The following is an 8,720-nucleotide window of genomic DNA, read 5'->3' on the forward strand; positions in this document are numbered from 1 at the left end:
GTATCACTGCTGTGTGCACTAGGGTTCCCAACCATGATTCTGTTGTGCCTGATTCTGGGGCTAGAACCTATCAAACCTCAGAGGTCTAATTATGTTGCTAATTGAGGGCTTAAATAATCAGTATAGCAAAACAATCAATAACCAACCAATACATCAGGCAACACTACTAATGAATATGTAAAGTTATGGCTTCCAAAAGCAACAGGGAATTAGAAGATTCTGTGCTCTTGGTACTCCTTCATGACAACAGGTTACAAAATGATCTGAAATATTGAAAAGAAGCATTAATTCATTTCACTTTAATAAACCAAACAGTCAGGAACTGTTGGTTTAGATCAGTGGCTCCCAAACTGGGGTTCAGGAACCCCTGGGGGTTCAAGAAATGTTACAGGGGTTCTCGGGAAAAAATTCCCTAATGGCGGACAGAGCTGTCCCTAGGGACCCCGGGCAGCATGGGCCAGCAGCCCGGAGCCCCTGGATTTCCAAGAGCTAAGCAGATCAAAACAAGCATATCTATCACACTAAGGAGATTTAAACTTCAAGACTCCTTATAAGAAATGGAAAGGGAGGTGGATATTTTTTGCTATTTTTGAAATTAAATAAGCAGCTAGTATTGTTTTTAAAATTATTATGAAGAACAAGTTTAAGCTTTGTTGTAACATACATTGTTTGCCTGGACTGCTCAAGACCTGAATGCTTGTGTAGGAGGAACTCTTTGAGTTGGCTTCTTAAATACCTTCATGCTGTTTCACATCTGATACTCCTTGATAAAACATAGAAGCCTTGTCTTATAATAGGTTTATTCAAAGTGATGCAAGCTACAAAAGTGAGATCTTGGAAGAATGTTGCTGTTTTCATAAAGTAATAAAAATACTGTAATGATAAATAATAATAAATAATAAATAGTGTGTAATAAGCATGTCATAAAAACAAATTTTATATTTCTAAGATCACTGCTTTTATAATTTATACTCAGGTAAAGGAGAAAATCCCTGGAAATATTCATTTTTAGGACAGGGTTTGCGAGACTTGACATTTTAGTGAAAGGGGTTCACAGGGTTGTTAAAGTTTGGGAACCGCTGGTTTAGATGTATTAAACTCAAAGAAAACCTTTAAAAAAAATAAAAATTTTAACTAACCGATACTGGATCTGAACCTAAGAACATAAGAATGGCCATACTGAGTCAGACCAATGATCCATCTAACTCAGTGTTCTGTCTTCTGATCTGATCCTTCAGTAAAGTGCATCTCCTTTCTGCTATGCCTCTGGAGTACTTTGATGTTAAAACTAGCTTAACCTACCCAGAAAAGATCACTTTCTTTTTTTTTTCTAGTGGCACAGAGTTGTTGGGGATTTTACACCACCCTGCTGCTAATATAACAAAAAAGGGTGTGGTCAGAGAAAGGGGGCATGGTCAGAATGCCCGAAATCAGCTGTATCTCCCCCCACCTCCAACCTGATAGCTTTTGTAGCCCAAGGTGAGTTAGATCAGTCTTGGATGTAACAGAAGGATCTGCTCCATGATTTTGTTCTACATGTGGTTATATTTTTACTATTTCTATTTTTCTTCTTGCATCCCTACATGAAGATTTCCCCTCTCAGAGTACTTCCCATCATGAATGTTAACATACAAGTATTGGCTGATTCCCCACCCCCCAAAAAAGTTTAAGTAAGTGATGTTCACCCCTTAGCCTATACTTATTAGTCCTCCTCCTATGAGCCAAGTTTTTGCCTAATATTTCTGATGAAAAGCTGCAAAATTGTGCTGTCTGAAAAGGGATATCTTGTGCCTTTTTGCAATACTAGATTCCACTATTCTTCTTGATATGAAAAGCTTTTCACACTTCCCTACTGCTTCAAAAATAATGTTTTGTTATTGGTAAGAGATTAAACAAACAGCTTTTAACAAAGTATCAATAAGACAGTCAGTGTGGTAATGGACTAGCCCTGCACATATTGGGAAAATAGTTGGATTTTATATTTCCCCATACAAAAAGTTCATCCATATACTTTCAGGCTAAAAGTACTTTTATTTTAGGATAAGAAAAACAACAATAAGAGAGAAATGAGACACAACATGCATCTTCTATATAACAGGCTGTAACGACTGATGGAGTTTTCAGAAGGAGCCATCAGGTAGTAACTCTTGAGTACAAAATGGCTGCTGTCTCTGCAAATAATTCAGATACATCTAATAGTGAAATACACTTAAAACAAAGTGTTCACAATTTCATAGCTACATAAAATTGATACCTAGGAGGCAAGTGTCAGATGACAAACTGGATATTATTAGTAGTAGTAAGGAGATAATTTTTGGAACCCCAAGTGAATCTTAGTTCCCCATAAACAGCAAGGCAGTATTGTTGAAATACAAGAACATTGCAGTGCCAAAGCAAGAAAGAATGTTTGGAAAGCAGTAGAGTCCCAGAAAGGGAAGTATATGATTAGTAGAGACAATGGGTGGGAATTAAACTATGAATGGGCACTTCTACTTGGAATTACTAATGGATGGACCTGAAATGGTTCTGAGATTTTTTTCCAGATATTTATCTTGTCTGATTTGAAAATTCCACAGGAACAAAGTTTTGAGTACTACCTAATTCCAGCTTTGTGTTCTTAGTTCTTATTTAGACTGGTTAACATAACTAGGAGGGTGGTGAAGCCCTGGAATGGGTTACCTAGGGAGGTGGTGGAATCATCATCCATAGAGGTTTTTAAGCTCAGGCTTTTCAAAGCCCGGGCTGGGATGATTTAGTTGGGGATTGGTCCTGCTTTGAGCAAGGGGTTGTACTAGATGACTTCCTGAGGTCCCTTCCAACCCTGGTATTCTATGATTCTATGAACTAACAGTACTAAGAAACCCAAAGGGGCAGAAGGGTGGCAAAGCCACACCCATGCTTCTTTTCAATATTGGCCTTAAAGCTAGCCTGCATGCTGAAGGGCACACTGCACCCTCTTTGATAGTGGTACAGTTGCTACACTTCCCAGGAGTTTCCACACCATTCCCATGTGAAGCCATGGCACATGATTTATACCAAATGGCCCAATTCTGCAACCCTTAAGACAAGTAGCATGTATGCTAATACTCTCATTTGATAAGCGCTGTAATAAAAATAGGCTCCATTTTCTTAGAGCCTGATTCAGTGAAGCACGTAAGTAGATGTTTTAATTTAGCATGTTCAGATCACCCCTATTCAGCAAAGGCTTGATCCAGTACTCATTGAAATCAATGGAAATCAGTGGTCTTCTACATGGGTCTTCAACACACACTGAGCTTTAACTGATTTGCAGAATGAGGGACCTAGTGTTCTACTGTTTTATCTGCTGGCACTGAATTCACTAATCATGTTCCTACAGTTAATATAGTGAGCCAGATTCTCATCTGGTGTATGTTGATGCAGTTCTATTGATCTCCTAATGGTGGGCCGAGTATGTTTAATCTTTAAAAGACATTATGAAAAATAGAGAATAAAAAGTAAAATTACAAAAACCAACAAAAACCAAAAGACAGTGTCATTTTAATAACCCTGGCTTTAGTTTCTGAGCTTGGAAAGTTAAACGTTAGCTTATGAGGCAGGATTTCCAAATTCTCACAGCTCTAATTCAGATTTGTTTCAATATTTTATTTTGTGGTTTACCACTATCATTACTGCTAACTCCCTAAAAACATGTTCCAGTATCTTGGTTTCGAATAAACACATTATGGGTATTCTGTAATTGCTTGAAAAATGTGAAGAAAAACAAAATCACAAAATTGATGGGCACAATTACCTAAACAGCTACATAACTCAGCAACAAAACCAGTAGAAAAACAACAAAATAATCCAAATGACATACATGAAACTGTAAATCAAATCAATAACAACAAGACATAAAAGAGAACATGCCTGATCTGAAATATGTTCCTCATGATCATCACCATAGGTATCTCTTTTACTTTGACTGTACACCAGCATTTGGAAGCAAGGAACTCTTGAATAAACTTTTATTTAGTAGATGCTTCAGGCCAGCTTCATAAATGCCATATGGCCCTTGGCACTGATACCCCATTGAGTAGCAGTGGTACAGGAGGCCACTACCAGAGAAGTGGCTCTGAGAGCTCTGCATCAGAGTTCCCAGAGGCTCCTGCTGTGGAAGGCTTTCTGGGATAGTGGGAGGGGCTATGGCAGGGGGGAACTCTTTGTATAGGGCACCAAACCAGACCCTGCAGTCTGAGAATCAGGGAAAGGAATTTGCCCCTACATTTTTAGTGGGTAACAAAGTTAATTTGTTCAAAATGCCTGACACTTTTAGAGCTAGGCTCTCCTCGCTGACTTACATCATAGTTGTTTTCTTCAAAGGTATTTTGCTCTCTCTGCATAAGCAGCAGAGCCAGACATCAAAGGCAGATCTATGCATGTAAAAAGAACAGTCAACCTGAAGGGCCAGTTCTGCCCTTCACAAATGTGTCCAACTCCCCTGAAACCACTGAATTTGGCTTTACATTGCTTTTGCACATGGAGAAAGTCAGAGATCAGACTTGCTTTGAAAAGATCTCTGTCACTCAGAGAGGAAAATGTATTCCTAAAACTGCCAGGCATTCTGAACAAATCAGTGTTCGCATATGTCAGTATCATCAATCTGTTATGCAGCTATGTGAAACAGTACCTCCAACAGATGTAGTATCTACTGAAGACAAATGTTTTACACGGGGGAATCTTTGTTTCAAAATGCAATTTATGGGGAAAAGTAGAGCTGCTGATGATTGTGAAGAACATGTTGCATACTATTTATAAAATGGGTTAATTTCCTTCATTCTGATACAAAAAAGCTGGGCTTTCCATTCATCAAAATCATAATTTTTCAGCAAAGCTTGCAAAAATACTTGTCCCTTTTTATATAGCTATCCCTGGCAACCAAAACCTGATACTTCCACAGAGCACTGGAAGGCACTACTCAACACAAGCTACATTGTAATCTATAGGGAAAAAGGACTTGATCCAATACCCTTTGAATCAATGGGAGTCTTTGGTTCCTTTGGGCATTAGATCAGGCCTTGAATGTTAAGACAATATATGTTTTCTGGATCAATAGTTTTCCTTCACAAAATTACTTTCACATCAAAAAGGGAAATGGTCAAGTTGACTCAGAAAATATTGTTGGAAGTTAAATTGAAAGGAATTAAGTATTTTTTCAGCTAGGCTTTTGAACAGTGGGAAAGAAACTGATTTCTGTGATATATTTGTACTTTAATCTTTTGTAAAGGCATGAGAGTTCTTCCTAAAGCATAATATCTGGCCCAGGAAATGCTCACTACTTTACTATCAGATTATCAGACGATTATGCTCTGTGGTTAGATTATGACTTTCAGCACAGCCCTAGTGTGGGGAGATGATTAAGCTGCATCATAGCAGAGAGAGCCCCGAAGACATTGCGGATCAGAGTCATGCCTCAGAGTCCCCTCTACTTCCTCTTTGCTTCTGGGATATAGTAATTTACTGCTAGACTACACCAGCAGGAAATTACTACTTGGCTCCCTATGCTGGCTTGGATGCTTTGACCAGCAAAAAGCAGGAATGGACTAATGTTCTGTCTGTTCCCTCCCCATTCCTCATGCTACTCCATCCACCTGTTCTGGGAGGAAGTAAGCAGGCATTGGCCCCTCTTACTATGTGGACCTTGACCCAAAGTCCAGGTAGCCTATGCAGGAAGGTAAGGGGAGATTACATCCTCTTACCCCCTTGCTTCAGTTCATAGTCAGTCATAATCTAAACTTTAGCAAAGCACCTTTGGAAGGCCATCAACTCCAGTGCTGGCAGGGAGGGGATAGAAACTCTGTTTCACACATGCTAATCTTCAGCTCCTTCCTTGTGCCAAAAATGGCATAGTTTTGAAATGGTGTGCAGTAGCATGCCTCAGCGCAGCTATGAAAACAGGCTGATTGCTGGCCATGATTACATTAAGAACCAAATTTGCTATCAACTTTCTAAACTGAAAATTCAGTGCACTTTTCCATCTACAACTTAACCTCTGAAATATAATACATTTACAGAAAAAAATCTAATAATTTACAGTATACTGACTATATTCCTTGGTGTACTTTTCTACATCCCTGGTGATCAATGTAAGTATTTTATCAGATTCAAGGCTGTAATATACTTTAACAACCTAACTACAGTGGGTTCATCTTATCTTATCCTAGTCTCATTTCCACTCAGCAGGATAAGTTAAACTGTGCTTAATGTGGTGACTAAAGTAATGAAACTACCACCATTAAAGTATTTACATTCACATTTTTATATCATTATATGGGCACTTTCATCTAGTTCTGAAACTAAGTCAATTTGGCAGGAGCTCTTGCATCAGGATTATGAATTGAATGAGAATATGAATCAAACCCACACAGCTTCATTGTGTTTAGTTGAAAGGTACAATACACACCTCAGCTTTGTGGCCTGACCTGAGCTCTGGAAATGACTGTTTTCCATAATCTCTGGGATGCCCAGCGAGCACATTTTCAGCAAAACTACCACCAGTCCCTTCAATATATACTTATTTCTGTGGTGACTGGGTAAGGTGAGCAGGACCAGAAAAACAAGGGCCTCTACCCCAGCAGGATGCTCAGAGACTTTGACTGAGAACAGTGCTCAAATGATATGAAGACTATACATTTTTATTAGCTGCAAAACTAGGTATAATTTGAGGAATCATGTAAATACAACTGACTAAAAAATCACTGATCTTTAATAAAGAAATCAAACAAAACAGCCTTAAAAGAAAGGCAGCACAGTGCCATAGAGAGGTTCAAAATTTGGTGTCCAAACCTACAGTTGACTACAGCTCACCTTACACAAATGTAAGCAGTTCTCATTGATTTCAATGAGAATATTCCTTTGAGTATGGTGAGTAGGATTTAGCCCTTGATCTCACTTGGCCATTAAGGTATGAAAGCCTTCTTGAGGAAATGGGCCTGATACTCCTCTCACTAGCACTAGGTTTATATCAGTGTTACTACTTTGTTTTAAGCTAATTTACTCCTGATTTACATTAGTCTGAGTGGGAACAGACTCAGGCCCAGCGTACACCATCCAAGGCATGCTTTCAGTCTGTCCCTCTCACAGCAGTGTTCACTGAAGCCTTGACCCAGGAAAACATTTATTCACATGCTTAACTTTAAGCATATGAATACTCCTGCTGAAGTAAAATTGAAGCCAAAGTAGGAATTTCTCATGTGCTTATAGCGAATGATTCTGGCTGGGGCTATGTACAAAGCTTCTCATGTAAAGGGAGGTGTTACAATATTTATATCAAAATCAAATGGATTTTTTGCCTTGACGACAGCATGATAAAGATATGGTCTCATGAGAAAGGGTGGCATGTGCTCAAGAAGGTGCTGCATATAAAAGGATTGCAGCATTTATCAGTGGATAATGAGGTATTCATACCCACACACTCTCTTAAATTCTCTTTACTATTTGACCCTGCGTATGTACACAAAGAGACGGGATAGAACATGCCTTCCCTTCCTTACAATGGCTCTGCACAGGAGCCACCCACAGCAACGCTGGGAAACACAGGTAATGCATGGAGCTAGCACTGCTAGCCTTCCCAAAGGTGTGGGCAGGAAAGTGATGCAGAGCTGGCCAGGCTGGTGAGTGAGAGAGAGAGGCTAAAAGAACTGAGACAGACTCAGTTTTCCTTGTGCAAAACTCACTACAGTGTGGCTACCATCACTCCCAACATACTACAAGGATGCACCTTAAGCAAAACACAATATAGTTTATTATAATTGATTACCCATGTACCCATATTCCCAACCCACTCTTCATTTATTCCTGTGCACTTAGATGGTTTGTCAGGTAGATCAAATCAGGCACCTACAGTGATGTTGTTACTGTTGTCAGACGCAGGCCAAATGCAGAGCTATTGTAAGTGAGTAAAACTCTATTGACTTTAATGAAGTTGCACTTGCCTTTACCAGGACCAAATGTAGTCCTATGCTACTTCTAAGGTAATTCTAGTTCATCGTATTATTGAAAAAGTGATTCCACAAGAAAACAAAACAAAAAATAAATAATGAAAAAGAAAAAAAAAGTAGTAAAGAGGATGAAGAGAACAGGGCAGAGAAGGTCAGAGATACTTAAAAAAATAAAAAACAACAGCCTTTAAGGAGATTTGATGAAAGAAACGAAAAGTGAGAAAAAGACAGATACAAGAAAACCCAAGGGGATTGTAATGGTTAAGAAAAAAACCAAAGGTGTTCTCTGTCTTCAATGTGAAAAGATTTCATACAGCATCAAAGCTCCAGGAAATGGAATATTTTTAGGGTCATATTTTTCCAATTGGACCACTAGTAATAGCAGTGTGTAAAATGTTAAAAATGTTTTACCAGAGTGATGTATGTACATTGTCCTTACAACATGACTTTTTAAAATAGTCTGCTTTGACAAGAAGTGTTGATAAATGCATAAATGGATGGAACCAACCCCCAAAATAGTAGCAGCATTTAATGTGTATTTATTTATTTTATTACAAGTAACATAACTTTACTCTTAAAGACAAACAATAAGAGGGGAATAGAGGATGACTACTTATTGTTTTCTTCCAACATCTACACAGTTTCTAAATGGCAATTTATAGATTTGCTTTATATTTACCAGACTTTCATCAAACTGCAGTCAAACACTGGTACCATTTAAAAATCAATAGGAGTCTTGCCATTAACTTCGAAGACACTAGG

Source organism: Dermochelys coriacea, chromosome 8 (genome assembly GCF_009764565.3).
Source record: "Dermochelys coriacea isolate rDerCor1 chromosome 8, rDerCor1.pri.v4, whole genome shotgun sequence".
NCBI lineage: Eukaryota > Metazoa > Chordata > Testudines > Dermochelyidae > Dermochelys > Dermochelys coriacea.